This window comes from Dermacentor albipictus, chromosome 5 (genome assembly GCF_038994185.2).
Source record: "Dermacentor albipictus isolate Rhodes 1998 colony chromosome 5, USDA_Dalb.pri_finalv2, whole genome shotgun sequence".
Lineage (NCBI taxonomy): Eukaryota > Metazoa > Arthropoda > Arachnida > Ixodida > Ixodidae > Dermacentor > Dermacentor albipictus.
Genome location: NC_091825.1, coordinates 162,460,825 through 162,476,392, shown reverse-complemented (window position 1 = coordinate 162,476,392; position 15,568 = coordinate 162,460,825). Strand labels below are relative to the sequence as shown.

General features: G+C 50.1%; 1 protein-coding gene across 11 annotated transcripts in view; it reads right to left on the bottom strand.

Moving 5' to 3' along the window:
• LOC135904002 (ensconsin-like) overlaps positions 1 to 15,568 on the bottom strand; it is a 137,393-nt gene that overhangs the window by 83,030 nt on the left and 38,795 nt on the right. Inside the window, exons 1-2 of one of the 11 annotated variants that reach the window (XM_070539234.1) lie at positions 4,293 to 4,345; positions 4,200 to 4,251 (exon numbers count right to left, since the gene is read on the bottom strand). The exons of 9 other annotated variants lie outside the window; for them this stretch is intronic. The gene's annotated coding sequence lies outside the window, so the exon portion shown is untranslated. Of the gene's footprint in view, positions 1 to 4,199; positions 4,252 to 4,292; positions 4,346 to 15,568 lie in introns of those variants that run through there. One more of the 11 variants, XM_070539235.1, reaches the window with a different exon arrangement.

Genomic DNA, 15,568 nt, shown 5'->3' with positions numbered 1-15,568 from the left:
AATATGAACAGCAAAATTTTCCTTGTGGTACAGGCGTGAGCTTTAGTTGCTGGGCGATAGCACATCTACCATGGCTGAGCGAGACTTATCTCTGTGAAACTAAAACTGCTTCTTAGTCCTTGACGTAGAAAATCATGCGCAGACGTTCTGCTTCTGGCGTGGCGTAGTGGTAAAGTATCGGGCTTGGGATTTGCAGATCCCGCGTTCGAATCCTCGTCGGAGCTTGCTTTCTTTTTTCGTTTTTTTTTTATTGTGCCAAAATGCTCTGTTTCTTTCTGTTCTCAAAAATATATATACGGTGTCCAGGCACCGCGTATTTAACGTGCTAGAGCTGTTTTTCGCACCAGTACCCAGTGCCTCCCAGTACGCCGCACCTGCCCAGCATTCAGCGCGCGGCACTGGGCCCATAATCCGGCGCTGCACTGGATACTGGGTTTTGCAATTGGCATACCTGCTTATGTGCCAAAGCTCTCAACGTGTAGGTAGTCTTAAATATTACTGGTGAATCAATGACCAACCATTAGTATTTCGACTCTGGTACCCCATATTAAATTTGCTGTAGAAACGTACCCACCTACTAGCAGGCACTGGATATCAGCCACACCTTCAAGTGCCATTTCATTATGTGCCTTTTCACTGCAGGGATTCGAAAAGTAACCTTCTGTGGGAGTGTAGTGAAAGTTTTTCTCTCACAGGATTGACATAGCTACAATATGGGTAATATTGCAAAACACAGTAAAGGCCCTTACCGTATGGTAAATAACAACATTAATTCCTCTTGCATCCTGCTTCACATAAGCAGTAGTAGATGAAATATCTTTACTTAGTTGTGTAACCTCTTTTATGTTCAGAAACAGCAACCAAAGCTGTGCATTATCCTGAAAATGTGAGCTGACTTTTTTATGACAGTTCTGTGAAAGCAGTGTGGTGCATGGGTTTGAATGGGATCGAATAAAAAGCTTTTCCGCTTTCAGAGCGATTCGTGCAGACGGAAGCAGAGCATCCGGTCATTATATCATTCCGATGGGACTGCGCGGACACTGCGATGAACCAACTGTGAGATGTGCTGCGCACGTTGTGTTGTTGCTCCGCAGCTAGCGCGCACGCGAACAGCGAACGCCAAGATCGGCCGGATTCGCTTTGAATTTGACTTGTGTCAATCCAGTTCGCTGCAGCGGCGGCGTCGGGAAATACAAAAATTGGCCCGGGCATCTGCTTCTCCGCAATGCACGGTTGCTTGACTACCACGTGATGACGCTCTGCCAATAGGGGCGGCTAGCGGCGGGATAAAACAGACGCGCAACTCTGCTACCTGCGGTAGCATATACAGTAACTCTATTTGTGAATACACGGCTGCGCCATCTACATTTCGGGGGCCAACTTCTCGGTGGAAGAAATGTACATGTGTCTTTTGAAGCTTCTTGTGCCAAGTCGTCTACTACGCCAGCTCACATTAGAGATGGGTCACTCAGGAGCAAGCCAGAACTTTTGAGGCTTTTAAAGAGTGAGTGAGTCACAGTTCAGTAAAAAAGAGTGGCAGTTCTTTTGGTGAGAGGAAGCTGGTTCTCTCTCGTTCAGTGAGCCATGCCAAACCGTTTCATCAGAGCTGGGTCTTCTATTGGGTGTGACATTCGCATGATCTATTAGCGGCGCAAGAAAGCAACTGCAGCGGCGAAAAAAAGCAATTGGCCTTCGGCTATGAATGGGCCCCTCAGGAGCGAGCCAGATCTTTTGAGCTGCTCTTTTTAAAAGAATTGTGAGCCGTGGTTCAGTAAATGTAAGCAGCGGTTCTTTTGGAGAAAAAGCTGGTTCGCTCTCATTCAGTGAGCTGTGCCAAACCATTCCATCAGAGCTAGTCAGGTCTTCTGCTGGGTGTGACTTCTGCGCCTTCTATAAGCTATGCGAGAAAGCGACTGTCCTCCTGCCCTTCCTCCTGTCCTCCACCCCTTTGCCTTCGGCTGTCTTTTGTAGCACTCTTTTTAAGGAATGAGTGAGCTGTGGTTCAGTAAAAGTAAGAGGTGGTTCTTTTGAAGAGAGGAAGCCAGTTCCCTCGTTCAGCAAGCCGTGCCAAACCGTTCCGTCAGAGCCGGATCTTCTGATGGGTTTCATTGTTTTGTTTTCTTGCCGATGAGTGGTGGCCGGCGTGGGTAGACTCATGCTACTCGTACTTGCTTGCTGTATGCGGTGTGCGCGGCAGTCCTTGTGGTATTGCATGCGCCCTATAGTGTGGCATCTGATGCAATCGAAGGGAGAAGTAAAGAGGCCCTAATTAGCAAAGGGTGGTGCCATTCGTTTCCTGCTGCTGTTTGAATAATGTCTCACGACTCTCACAGATCGCACATTGTGTGCTGGTGCAACAACCTTCGAAAACTATGTCCTCTGTGTCTTTCAAGACAACTGAATGTACAGTTTATGTCCTGGTCTTTATTTGTGCTAATTAGTGTATTCATGAAAATGTCCTCCATGTCATCCACTTCTATGCATTTCCTGAGCCTGTATCGTTAGCAGGTCAATAAAACGAGGCGAATGATCTGTTGTGTTGTAATATGACTTCATTTATTTATTTATTTTTTGTCCTGGCATACGATGGCATGATTGTTATTATTGCGCTTTTGCTCAAAAAAAAAAGTGAAAATGATTGGTACGTGTGACCGGGAGGGGACTAGCCAGCATAAAAAGAAAAGACGAGACAGGGCGGACGCATAACACAGGTTACAGGTTTAAGTGAACTGGTGAGCTGTTCAAATGAGCCGGTTCATTTCAGTGAGCCGAGCCATTCTGAGCCGCTCACTGAAGTGAGCCGTTGTGCCCATCTCTAGCTCACATCACACGCATACACAAAGCAAACAACAGGGGCGTGATCAGACATTTTCGTTCATAACAGGACGCATACAGTTGCTGCAGTGTCACAAAGCAGGTGGCCCGCAAAATTTATGAGAATGGGAGGGAGAGAGCAGCCAATCGGTAAGCGGCGAACTCCTCAGAAGTTGACGTGCCTAGTTCTTGTCTGCTTGGGTGCAATATGCTACAAAACTAAATACTTCTTGCTTCTTACAGATAAAATTATTATATAAAAAGAAAAATTTTTCTTTTCAAGCTTAAACACATTCTCAAATAGTAATACATATGACCACTACATTCATTAGTATTAGTTTTTCTGCATGGTAGCTAGAGGGTGTCGCACAAAGCCAAAAAACAAAATTATAATAATAATAAGCAATGGAAACGGTGTGCTTTTCAAGAGGCAACATGTCGTCGCACTGCAATGTCCGATTAGGCCCCTGGATCTCGGCGCATCAGAGGCAGCTGCTCAACGCACTGTTCATTTAGAGAAATGAAAGCGACACCGGAATTTGCTTTTTGCCATCTCTTCAAACGAATATCGCACCTCCAACCACTCTGCTTCCTTCTCGAGCAATGCCAACTCAACAACTGAAGCTCCCATGGAGGAAGGAAAAATATAGGAGGGAACATTACGTCACGCAGCCAGCCTTGGCAAGCAAATGCTCCATGAAGCACAGTGGTGGCCCAACACGTGACCTCTTGCATCAGGATCATGGAGAAAGAACCGAGATTGGCTGAGACGGTTGGTTCCCAGTAGCTATGCCAGTAGTTTTTATTCAGTGGGTGTTTGTTTGGCTGCCCTGCCATGGCTCTGACTGCAGAACGGGAACACTAAAACCAACCCCGCATTTCGACATGCGATTGAGAAATTCAATTAGTTCAGTGAATTCCTTGCGTCACATGTATGGCCTGGGTAAGGGTGGTTCGAAAATCTTTTTTTCCGAAATGACGTCCGATGGCGGATATTCTGCGACACGGGCTCCTTAACGCTATCGTGTTTAAACGTATAACTCAAAAGTGAAAATCACCCGCCGCTCCGTTGTGGCTTAGCGGTGCCAGTCGGAGCAGAGCGGACCGTAAAGATGCTCAGTTAAAACACTCTACAAGCTGCCTGAGCGGAGCGTGCTGCACAGCACATTGGCTAGCATTAGCATCAGAAAGGATTGGATTGGATGCAAAAGCAAGCTCGCTGGCTATCGCGTGGCGTTCCTCAAGACGGCAGTTCATTTTCCACTGAATAAAATCAAGTGGTAAAGCATTACCAGTGCACGTCTAGATACTTCACTGACAAATAAGTTGTATATATTGGTTTTCTTTGGTAAGAGTGATCAACTAGATTTTTTTTTTTTCTTTACCCTGAATTTGGCCAGAGGGCGCTGCAACTGCGAAAGTCCGCCCCGCTGCGCTAAACGTATAACTAAAACATGAAAATCGTCCGTCGCTGCGCTGTGGCTTAGCGGGGCAACTCAGGGCGGAGCGGACCGCAAAGACGCTCAAGCTGTCGCCGCGCGGCCAGCGGACCTGCAAGAGAGCACGAACACAGCCCGCTTGCAAGTGGGAAAGGAGGGTTTCGCGGCAAGCCTCCTCCTCCCGGCTGCGCGCCCTCCCCTCTATCTTCAGACCTCATCCGAGACGTCATGGAGGCATTGTTTCGTTTGTTAATTATTTCCAGTTGGATATTCCGCTTGGTAGCGGCGTTGCCGCTGCGTATCGGCTAGTATCGGCATGGAACCGAGTGTGCCAGGGGAGGTATAGGGAGTTCCCGCACCCTCGCTCCTACGGGCAAACTACAAACAGACTGCGACTTGACATTTTCCTATTCTAATGACGTTGTCTGTACCTTTCAGACGTTTCCATTGGTGACGTATTAGAAGCATAATTTTCATCAGCTAGTGTTTTGCCCCGCGAGATGTAGCCGCGCTTCAAATCGCACGACTGTAACTGGTGTAACTGATTTCAGCCTTGCCTTCGCAACCATGTGAATTCACCTTGCAGCGTATGCCCAGAAAAGTTGTCTGGATCACGTGCCACCGCCGCAATAGACATTACGTGTGCCAAGCAGGAGCCACAGCCCTAATCAGCCAGAGCAGGAATAGGAACGAGCGTGTTTTGAAACCACACAACGGGCCACCCACGCTAACCCGCCTCTCTCGCTAACCAGCCACGCAGTTTACGCCTGCGCCGTGTGAGTCAGAGCAGCTCCGTGACACGGACACAGAGTGAGACTGCACATCCCGCCCTCCAACAGAGGGCGTCGAATGATTTATTAGGGAGCGGACAAAGGCAAAATAAGAAGTCGGCCGTGCCGCACACAACCACTAATGGAAGGGAAAGATCTAACATACATAATTTTCACTGAAGATACAAATACCAACGCGAAGTAAACAAAACAAAACAAAAATAGAGAGAGGAAGAGAGAGAGGAAAGCCGGGAAAACTAGACATACCACGCACGTACCCAGGATTTCTTTTCGAGGAGGGGGGGGGGGGCAACCCAAGGTAACTTTTCTATGCAAATGAGGGGGGGGGGGGAGGCCCCTTTACTAGTACAAAAGCGAAAAATGCCCACCTTCGCAATAAAGATGCGTAAACCCGCAAAAGAGAAATGAAATACGGTGTATCTCGCAGGTACGTCTATGAGATACACCTCTCCTTTACTTGGCAAACAAGGAACCACATCAAATGGACTCTCGCATGAAGGAAGCACAGGAACACTGCCAAGAACAACAAGCGAAAGCCTAAAATTTCTAATAACGCTATTTTTTAATTAGCTCTGGAAAAATTAGAGAAATATATATTCGCAAGACAATCACAGTTAATTTGGATGCCTCGTTTACTGCTCTACCGAGTGCCAAAACAGACTCGTATTGTTATTGGAAAGTTGCGTAACGATGCGTGGTCACCAGCCCCGTACAACAGCGTAGAGCGCAGGACGGTGCGTTTCTAGACGTACAGCGCCCGCCGCGGAAGGTTTGAAAGAATCGTATGGGGCTTAGCTAAGGTTAAGCCTGGATATCTCGAAGCGAAAAGGTTCGGTGATGCTTATGGTTATGCTTTATGAGTTAGCCTATGGTTATGCTTACGGTTTCACTTAATTAAGGATATACTTTGGTAAGCTTACGGTTATGCTATACGTGTGCCTTGTGTAGTGATGCAAATTGCTTATGAATGATATATACCATAAGTTATGCAGGATTATTAATCTTCTTTATTCATCGTTGTTGGGCACATTGCCGTGCGATTTCTGTACAGCCACGGACACAGCTCTCTGTATCGGTAGTATCACTCTCTTCTCCTTCCATGTTGAATGCGCACGCCTGTTCTCTGGCAAGCGGTTATATAGTCGGCCTCCGCGATAAACACGCGCTTGCGGCGAACGTCAAACGACGACGCATAGCGCGCGGCAGTGGCCCCCTGCGCCGACTGCGAACATAACGGAGCCAATTCCGACATACGCCGGCTCGCGCGAAGCGCGGTGTTGACTAGCGCAGTGAAGCTTTTCGCTTCAAAACACCCGCATTAGCACAGAAGAGAAATGGCTACATCAGACGGCTCGAATGATAACTGTCATTCAAAACACACGAAATTATTCTCCACTTCCGGCGGCGTTTTCTCTACTTTTTTTATTAAATAAAAAGCCATAAATATTTTCACAAACAACGGTTAAATTTGTTAATTTTCGCTTTCCCTTCCTGTTTGGCTGTTGCCTTGGCTTTCTCCCTTTGTAGATCGCTTAATTTCTCAACTCCTTGCGACTCTTGTTTCCGGTTGCCAATCTCGCACGAGAAGTGCTGTACAATTAGGGAAAAGCCAGACGAGGTAACGGGTGACAAACATGTTGCTTATGGGTTTAACGGTTATTGCAGTCTCTGATGATGGACGCTGTTTTGCATTATTCTAATTTGCGGGTATATGGTTCCTACGATCTACCAGCGTCGCGGCGAGCCGCCACTCGAGGAAATAATGAAGCAACTGGCGTTTTCTTCGCCTGTAACTCGTTCCTCAAGCATACAGACCAGCAGACTACGAACCGAATTCCTTTCCTGGTCCCTGGATCAGTCTAAACAAAGAAGGTTAAACTCACGAAGCAACAGCGATGCGCGTTATCGTTGATAAGATGGTAACGACTGAACTCACCTCGAGTTAATCGCGCGGGTACCGAATTGAGGAGAAAACTGGCCTTCACACCTCAGGAGATGCCGATAACTACCGCCATGCAAAATGATTGAAAAAATTGACAACCATTCCACTCTGTGAAGATGGAATGGCAGCGAAAGCTGACGACTGCCAAAGCTCTCAAACGAAAAGCAAAGTGCTTCTTCTCCGCCGCAGGTCGACCCCAAAGTAGTACCATGCCGGGCCGACCCGCGGCGGAGGTGAAGCAGGCGTTAAGCGCTACGTATACGTGGGTCCATCCCGATGATCCCGAAGGGCGCGTTACAGTTTCCCGAGCCCACAGGGGTATGCGCCATTGAGCTTGGACCCTTTCTGCACAATCACCAGGCTTGGCCCATATGATTTTTTTTTTTGTTGACGTCGGTAAAAAACTACGGAAGGTTAGTCATACACAGCTTTCGCTGTAAAAGTCAGCAAAATGTTGACCACCGAATAGATTTATTTGTCGGCGCTTTAAGGAAGTGCGTGACAAGCGGTGACGTGAGAGGGGGGGGGGGGCGCACCCCCGGGCCCCCACGTGCCTGAGGCATAGGGAACAGCCGAGGAAGAAAACTGCCACTTAGGAGGAAGACGGACAAGGCGTCTTCACAGACGGGCTCCAATCGTGCCGCGGTGCCAGACGTTCAGTGCATCAGAAACAAAAATTGTCAAACAGCGTCGTTCTTCACGGTTGTTATCAGCCACGACTTTGATCTGAATCAACAAAGCTACTAAGACTGCTGATAGCTAATGGTACAGTAGCGATGGAACCTTGCACATTCTTGCTTCGGAGGCCATTCTTCAACAGCGTTCACTGAATGCTATATAGTAACGACGCTTTCGCTATAAGTTACCAGATTTTGTATGCTTGGCGCATTACAGCCTGCACGGCTGCTGCGCCATAAGAATCCCAAATCACGATCAACATCATTTGTAACTCTAGAGCGATAAGCTCTGCATTTGGATGACGCACCCATGGGGGATGGAGATCCATATCGCCCATTGGAGCGTTTGCTCCCTTGACAAAACCTCGCTCTGCGCGCATAACGAAACGAAAAGAGCAACGAAAGCCTCATTTTCGAAGCAGCGGAGAGCTGCGCCACTTACTGGCAGCGCACCACGCAACCACAACAACCGCCCTGTTCAAAGCAGCAGAACATGCACGCCCTCGCGAAGAGGTCACCGTATCGATGCATGACGCGCGTCGTGATGCGCTCAGCTGATCCAGCCAGCCCGCATTGCAACGTTTAATATAGGCCTCCATTATGACACAACGAGAGCGCACGTATCCACACAGCTTTCACTGGCGCATTCCTCCACAGCGAGCGCAACGGGAAGTGCTGGCACCGAGCGACGAGCTCGGATCTTCGTCAAGGTCACCGCCGTCGAGTCACAAGCGCGCCGCATACCGGGCGATTATTCACGCCAACGCGCACGCGAGCGAGCCCGCAGGCAACGTAGCGCGGGCCTCGCATACACTCACGCCTGACAGAGAGGCACGGGGCGACAGCCGTCGTCGACGACGGGCCCAGAGAGGAAGAAACGAGTTCGGCACAAGGACACTGCGGGGCGCCACATTTGCCGTTGCTCCACGTCGACCCCTTTTCGTTCAGAGCATTAAACTTCAGCCGATGGTACCACTGTCCCGTGATGCAACTCGGCGACACCAGGACAGGGAGGCCTACCCAGTACACGCAGGTCAGGCGGGTTGTCCAAGCTGGAAAAACTTAACTCCGCAATTTCAAGCGACATTTTGTCCCATTGAAGTGACTGCGGGACAGAAGCCTGTTGCGGCACTGCCGGCAGACAGAACACATTACATGCCTAACCAGAACGGCATTCTGGCGGCAAGCGCGCGCTCGCTTGGCTCCATGGAGGTAAAGTGAGGCACACCGTAGTAGGATAAAACTTTAAGAAGAACAGCAGTTGGCAACCAAGGCACACGGAACGCGCGGCTGGGTTACTCCGCTAGCCAATCACAGAAGCAAACAGTCCTCATCATGCGACGTTTTCAAAATGGCGTCGTACTTGATATCTCTGGAGCGTCTACTGTTCTTGGAGAGCCTTTTCATCGGCGGAAGCAATGAGGTGTGCAACAGACATAGACAAAGTGTACGGAGTCAGCATATCGTTCTTCAAAGGTCCGCGGTAAATTTCATTTCACTGCTGAGCCCATTTTACTCATGAACCTTGAATGCCAACTGAAGTGAAACTTGACAGTAAATAGTTGCAGCGAAGCAAGCATTTAATTTCAGTCCAATAATGAATTAGGCTTTCACCGTTCTACTGTAATAGACGACTGAAAACGCATAAAAATACGCGCTTATAATTTTACTTCTGTGCTTACCGCCTTATTTAGGTAACAGGGAAAGCTTGAAGTACGACCTATTTGCAGCCTCGCGGAGGAACAGTGGTTGGTGGTTATAAGGGCATGGGCGGGGCTTCACAGCAGACTTGAGAGCAACGGTGAAAAAACATTTCGATTTCGCACGAAACCATGGTATAACATCGCTTTCGGTGACAACTACCGCGTTTCCTCAAATGTTCCATAACAATACCGCGCGGTGCACACAAGGCAATCTACATGCGAATAAAGTCTTCGGGGACGGTATCCAGAACTTTCCGAATGCAACGAATGACCGTCAGCTACGCGCATATCGAATACGACTAATGGGGCAGTGCCCTCAACGCGCACGCAGACGTCGGTGCCGTCTCGTGCAAACACGTACGGCAGCAAACGCGTACACAAACGAGCACAGTTGTGCGTGGCAAGACTACGGCGATGGATTCGCCAGATGAGGAACCTGCACATGCGACGTGTTAAAGTGCGACGTTTCAGCTATGGAAAAAAATAACAACATGCACGAGGAAAGAAGTCGACAAGCCCGCGCCTCGCAGCCGCACTGGCGTGTATTGATTTTGAACACTGAATAGCAAATGTGTATTTCCATTCTGCCTCCATCGAAATTTCGGTGCTACGACTGGTAATCCGAACAGGAGCAGAACAGTGGGACGCCATCAGTCGGGCCTCTGCGCGGCGGTGCAACGTTCTCCAATTCGGTCGCCAGCTCCACAATCCTCGGAGAACTCGCGCTATGCCAGCAAGCGGGGTCAAAGCCTCGTTCGTTCTCGCCACAGAGGCCGGCGGAAGCGACAGGACCGGGAGAGGAGAAACATCCAGACGCCGGGGGAGACGTCCTTGCCCGCCGAGAACGGTGCCGCGCGACGCCGCTATTCCGGGAGGACGCGGCGGCCAGCATGGCGGCGAAAATTGGTTCCGGTCGGCCCTCCACCGGCACAGGCAGAAGGAGCGCTGTGGCATGCGCTACAGTAGCCACTGTACCTGCGCTGCCTTCGATAGAAAGGCACCCTGCAGTGGGATGGCTGTCTACGTAAGGGGCCACGGGGCACTCTTCGACTGCATGTCGCATGGGGTTGGGATGGGTGGCGGGAAGCGAGCTTCGTATGCACAAACGGCTCACCACGGACACAGATCGTTTCCACTGGTGGCGCAGTTTCATCGGCGCCACAAAAATAAAAAGCTGCGCGTGGTGGCAACTGCCATCACCCCGTTTCAAAGGGGACGCTCCTACCTTCCATCCATCCATCCACGCTCGACGGTGTACGACGAATCGCCCGTTCAGACAAACATATAATCATTCATTGCTGTTTCATTCATCAGCGCGACAGCGAGCTTGGCAACCACGGCACTAAATGTAGCGTGCTCGCTGCCTTTACACTTTGCAAGCTTTCCCTCTAGACAGGCGGAAGGGCGCCAGTGTTCGAGAGGCCCGTACAAAGAATGCGAAGCAAGGAAGGCGCATCGTCTGGCGGCCCTCTTTTCCTATCATTCGCATATATAGTGTTCCTGCATATGGCCACACTACTCGCAGATTCACGTCGTGGACAAGGCTGCGAACAGGATGATCGACGGGGCACAGACAGAAATGGCGGCTGCGCTGCACTTCTTATAGAATCGCGAAGCGACGGAACACCGTCGATCAGGCACGCTCAGAAAGAGCCGTGCGCGCGGCGTGGATGGCGCACGCCGCAACTTGTGCGCTCGGAAGAAGCGGGCACTCCTGCGGAACAACTGCCATCGAGCGCTGTCCCTCCCAGGGCTTGGAAGCAACGAACGCTTTGTCAGGCATTCGGCTCGGCGATAGGTGCGTCCTGGCAGTGGTGACTTGAAAAAAAAAAAGAGACTGCACGTGTGAGGCGAAATAAGTAGATAATAGGGCGAGATGTCTATACAAAAGGCCGAGTACAAGTAAGGTTCGGAATGAGCCCGATTCGGCAAAGGCCACACGAAGGCGGCCTACGGCGTCGACACGTGCCCTTCGATCCTTCGTGCGCCGTCCAGCGAGCTCCCTGACACGTGGTGCCTGGAAAAGGCGCACGCATCTCCACTGCCCGCCAGCAGGAGAGGGGGCGCGGAAGAAACGTCCGCCTCCACGGTGAGCTTTTACGTTTCTCACGCACACACGCACGTGACGTCATTACAGCACCTGCAGGACTCCTGCGGAGAACAAACGGCAGCACAGCAGGCGTTCGGTGCCGCCTGTGTCGACTTTTATGCCGCGGGGACCAGACCACTGCGATGCGAGGCGAGTGCCACGCTGAAATATGCTGCACAACTGAAACGATCGAGGGAACGGACAGAAGCACGGCTTCTTGACGTCTGCAGAGCCGAGCGCGACACAGTTCGTCAGCATCGGCCGTGCGCTGCGTTCTGGCGCCAAATCGGCCTTCGTTAACTTCAGGAGCAACTCCCGACCAGGATGGCCGCATGCGACGGGCTCACTCGTCCGCCAAGAGAGAGACGTGTCTCAACCGGCGCGAGCTCGCACGGCAAAATCCCTCAGAACCGGTCGATGGCGGCTGACGGCGCGTAGGAAAAAAAAAAAAGCAGACGCTGCTCTTGTAGAGAAGCGCGCACCGCTGGAGAGTGTCTGCGCCCATAACGTCCCAGGAGGGGCACTCACCTTCTGCACTGCTGCAAATTTCTTTTCACCGCCACAGAATATGGAGACGATGAACAGCACTGCCGAAAATCGAGTTAAAAGGAACACGAAGACCTAGCTTGGTCAAAACATGGCTCGGACGAAACGTGCCGTTGGACCACGGCGCTATCCGCAAACGTTAGGACTCCCGATATTTGCCGCATCGCTTCGTAATGAACAACCGCGCTTATAGGAAGCAAATGGATCTTCCGAATGAACCGCACGAGCATTAAATGTTACGGGCACTGGACAAACAGCACGCTCGAATGTCATCATCACAATGGCAGACAATATTTCCTCTGTCTAGCGAACATTTTTCGAAAGCGCCGAGGTGCTTGCGCCGTAACAAAGGGTCGAAAGCTGGCGTCACATTTTAACGACCGGCAGAGCCGGTGAACTCCACGCCTCCCTTCTCGGCAGAGCTTCACTGCGCCGCAGCCGTCGTTTAAGATTATGCATACGTTCTTGTGCTGTCATAAAGTGAAGTTCCAGCAGTGTACTTGCTTCTCGTCCTTTACAGCTGTTTTTTGTCACGTCTACGGCGTGTTCTAAATCTGACGCTGAAGTAGAAAATGAATATCACATCATTACGCTAGATCGCTGGCGCAGGAAATGCTCAGGCCTCCACTTTCCACACAGGCTCAATCAAAACACAAACGGACGTGTTCTCGCAATAGCACTGCGTCTATCAGCCTTTTTATTTGTATTGTGCTTCTGAAGATGCTAAGTGCGTCACGTGCCATGAAGCGCGTACCATAACTTTGCAACCGACGGTGCAAACGGGCATCACGCGAACTCTGAATCAGGTTGGAAACTGCAACACAACGAACCTGGATGATAGCAGGAAAGTCCGGGTTCACTCTCCCACCCAAAGTTCACAAAAGCCGTGCTTTTCAGTGATTATTATTATTATTATTATTATTATTATTATTATTATTATTATTATTATTATTATTATTATTATTATTATTATTTCAGTCTTGAAACAGGAACAAAGACAGAGGAGCTGCAGAAAAGGATGTCCTAAACAGCTTGTGAAAGCTGTAGCCCCCATTCTCTAGGCAGCAGTGAAAACAACATCTTCAACAACAAAGGGAGCAAATTGCACATACCAAATGAACGGCACAAACCATAGACTAAAAAATGTTAAATATATATATTTTTTCGTACCGTTTTCCTTCAACTCCCGGTTGGTATACATTTAACCAAGTTCCCAAGCCGGTCAGCGCGTTTGGGAGACCGTGTTTTGTGTATACGCTTCACTGCAGAGTTTTAGGGGCGATAAAAGTCATTACATGACCGTGTGTTTCAACGTGTGTCGTGGAGCGTGAATTATTAGAGAGTTTTAGAATAGGGGCCCCAAACGTTTTGGGGCCCCAAAGAAATAGCGTCGAAGCCACTGCGCATGCGCGAGACGCAAACTGCATTTGGGTTTTGCGTTGGGAACGCTATTTCACCGATTTAGCGGGAGCCCAAATAGCGTTCCCAAAAGCTTTGCGTCAATAAACATGGCGGCACCCATCGAAGCGACGGCTCACCTAGCACCAAACTCGGTTCGATTCGCGGTAACGCGTGAAGTTCGCAAGCTAGGAGAAGTGACTGCAGTTATCGCTTTCTCTCAACTAGCGGATGTTATGAAGATTGATTCATTAGACGCCGCTGATTCCGAATTCGAGTGTGGATTTTATGGCTCGTAGGCCTAACACGGCTAAGCTTGGCTGGTGAAGGCACGTAAAGTTGGTTTTGTTGCTCAAAACTAAGCACAACTAATTGGTTGCTGCTTGAAGAATAACCTCTAAATTGTAATTAAACGCGAATACACGCAAGTCAAAATTACTATTCATATCATAAAATGTAATATTTTATTCAATTATTTTTAATCGTTTTTCTTAGACGCCGTAGTGGCGCTGTCAGCGCAAGACGCTATCCGCAAACGCAAAGCCCTATTCCAAAACTCTTTACTCCTGCGTGCCCCAACGCTTACACCCGCAAAGCTCTTTGGGGCCCCAAAATATTGGGGCCCCTATTCTAAAACTCCCTATTCTTTTTTATTTCTTGCAGCTGAGTCAAATTTCGTAGATAGTTTATGCTCGTATTACGAAAGGCAAAGCGATTCGATTTACGAAGGCAAATCGGAAAATGAGCGAGAAAGTTGCCAAGAGGTTAACTAGATGATCTGCAAGGTAGATCATTCCAGGGGTTGCTTCACCAATAACGACGCAAGCTGTTATATCGCGTGATTTCTCTCACTCAGAAAAGCCCAACCCCTCGGGCATCCCTATAGGAGCACTGGCTTGCCTTTTCGTTTTATGACACGAGCCAACATGCAGGCGGGTTGACCTCGGTACCGCCAGTGCTAAGCAACTAAAAGGAACGATGCAGTACATTTGCAGGTTGCACAGTGCAGCGCACCAGTGTGTAAAGTTTGCCTTCGACCGCTCTTGCGAGCAGTCGTGGCACATTAGGCGGCATAAGTGGTCAGCGGTCGAGAGATTTTACGAGAGGAAAAACTGTTGAACGGAATAATAAATAGATGCTCTCATTTCTGCCTGAAATGCTTTTCGACTTCAACATTATCCTTTTTTCATACAAGAGCGACGACAACATGGCGGCCTCAAACACGGCGCAATTCGTCTCTCTGTCGCGCCCAACAAAACATACTCCCAGGTGACACTGGAAAGAACTGCGCTCTAACATACGCGAAAGCTCAGCACAGCTACAAGTGCAAGCTCGCCCTCGATACAACCGGCCGACACCCTCGGGAATCGCGCGACGACCGGCGCCACGATGCAGAAGCGAAATGAACGCACGGTCGCGAGTTGCTCTTCTCCGCCGACAATTCGTACCGCGGCGCCGAACAAGCGCACGCGTAATTGCGAAAGAGAGCAAGCGAACATGGCGGACATTCGCATTTCACGCCCGGAACACCCGTCGCACGTGAAGTGCGCGCCAAGACGCAGTTGCAGGCCGGTCCGCCGCTCTTCGCCCCGCGCCAAGGTGCGTGCGCTGCTCGAGCAGCTGGCCGGCCACTCGCCGTGCGGGCGACACACGGACTGCACGCAACTACGCAGCGCTGCGCGAGTGTGCGGAACCGACGGCCCGAGGCTCGGAGTCCGCTGGCCAAGCGCTACGGGCACACATCTACGTGCAGTCGTGTCGTGCGCATAAAAGGACGCACTACTCACCGCACTCGGCAGGTTCGATTTCCCGCCCGTGAGACGAAACAGCAGCGATTCGACAGTGGAGTTATCTTACAGAGCAATGTCTACATAACGTCTCCTTCGTATTTAGATTTAATTACAAACAAATTTCGAGATACACGCGATATTTGTATGAAAAGATAAACGAAAAGCGGTAAGATCCAAGCGAACGACTGAAACAAAAATCGGCACGGCTATGCCTGACGCCATCCGTTGTAGCGCACTGTTTGGAGAAGCGGCGCGCACGGTGCTGTTCGCAATAGCGGCGTTTACTTTGAGCCGCGGCTTCAGTGCCAACAGCGCGTTGACACGCGCGAGGCGGCCGGAGCCAAGGCCGGCCATCCGACGGGAACAATGAACGGCGGCC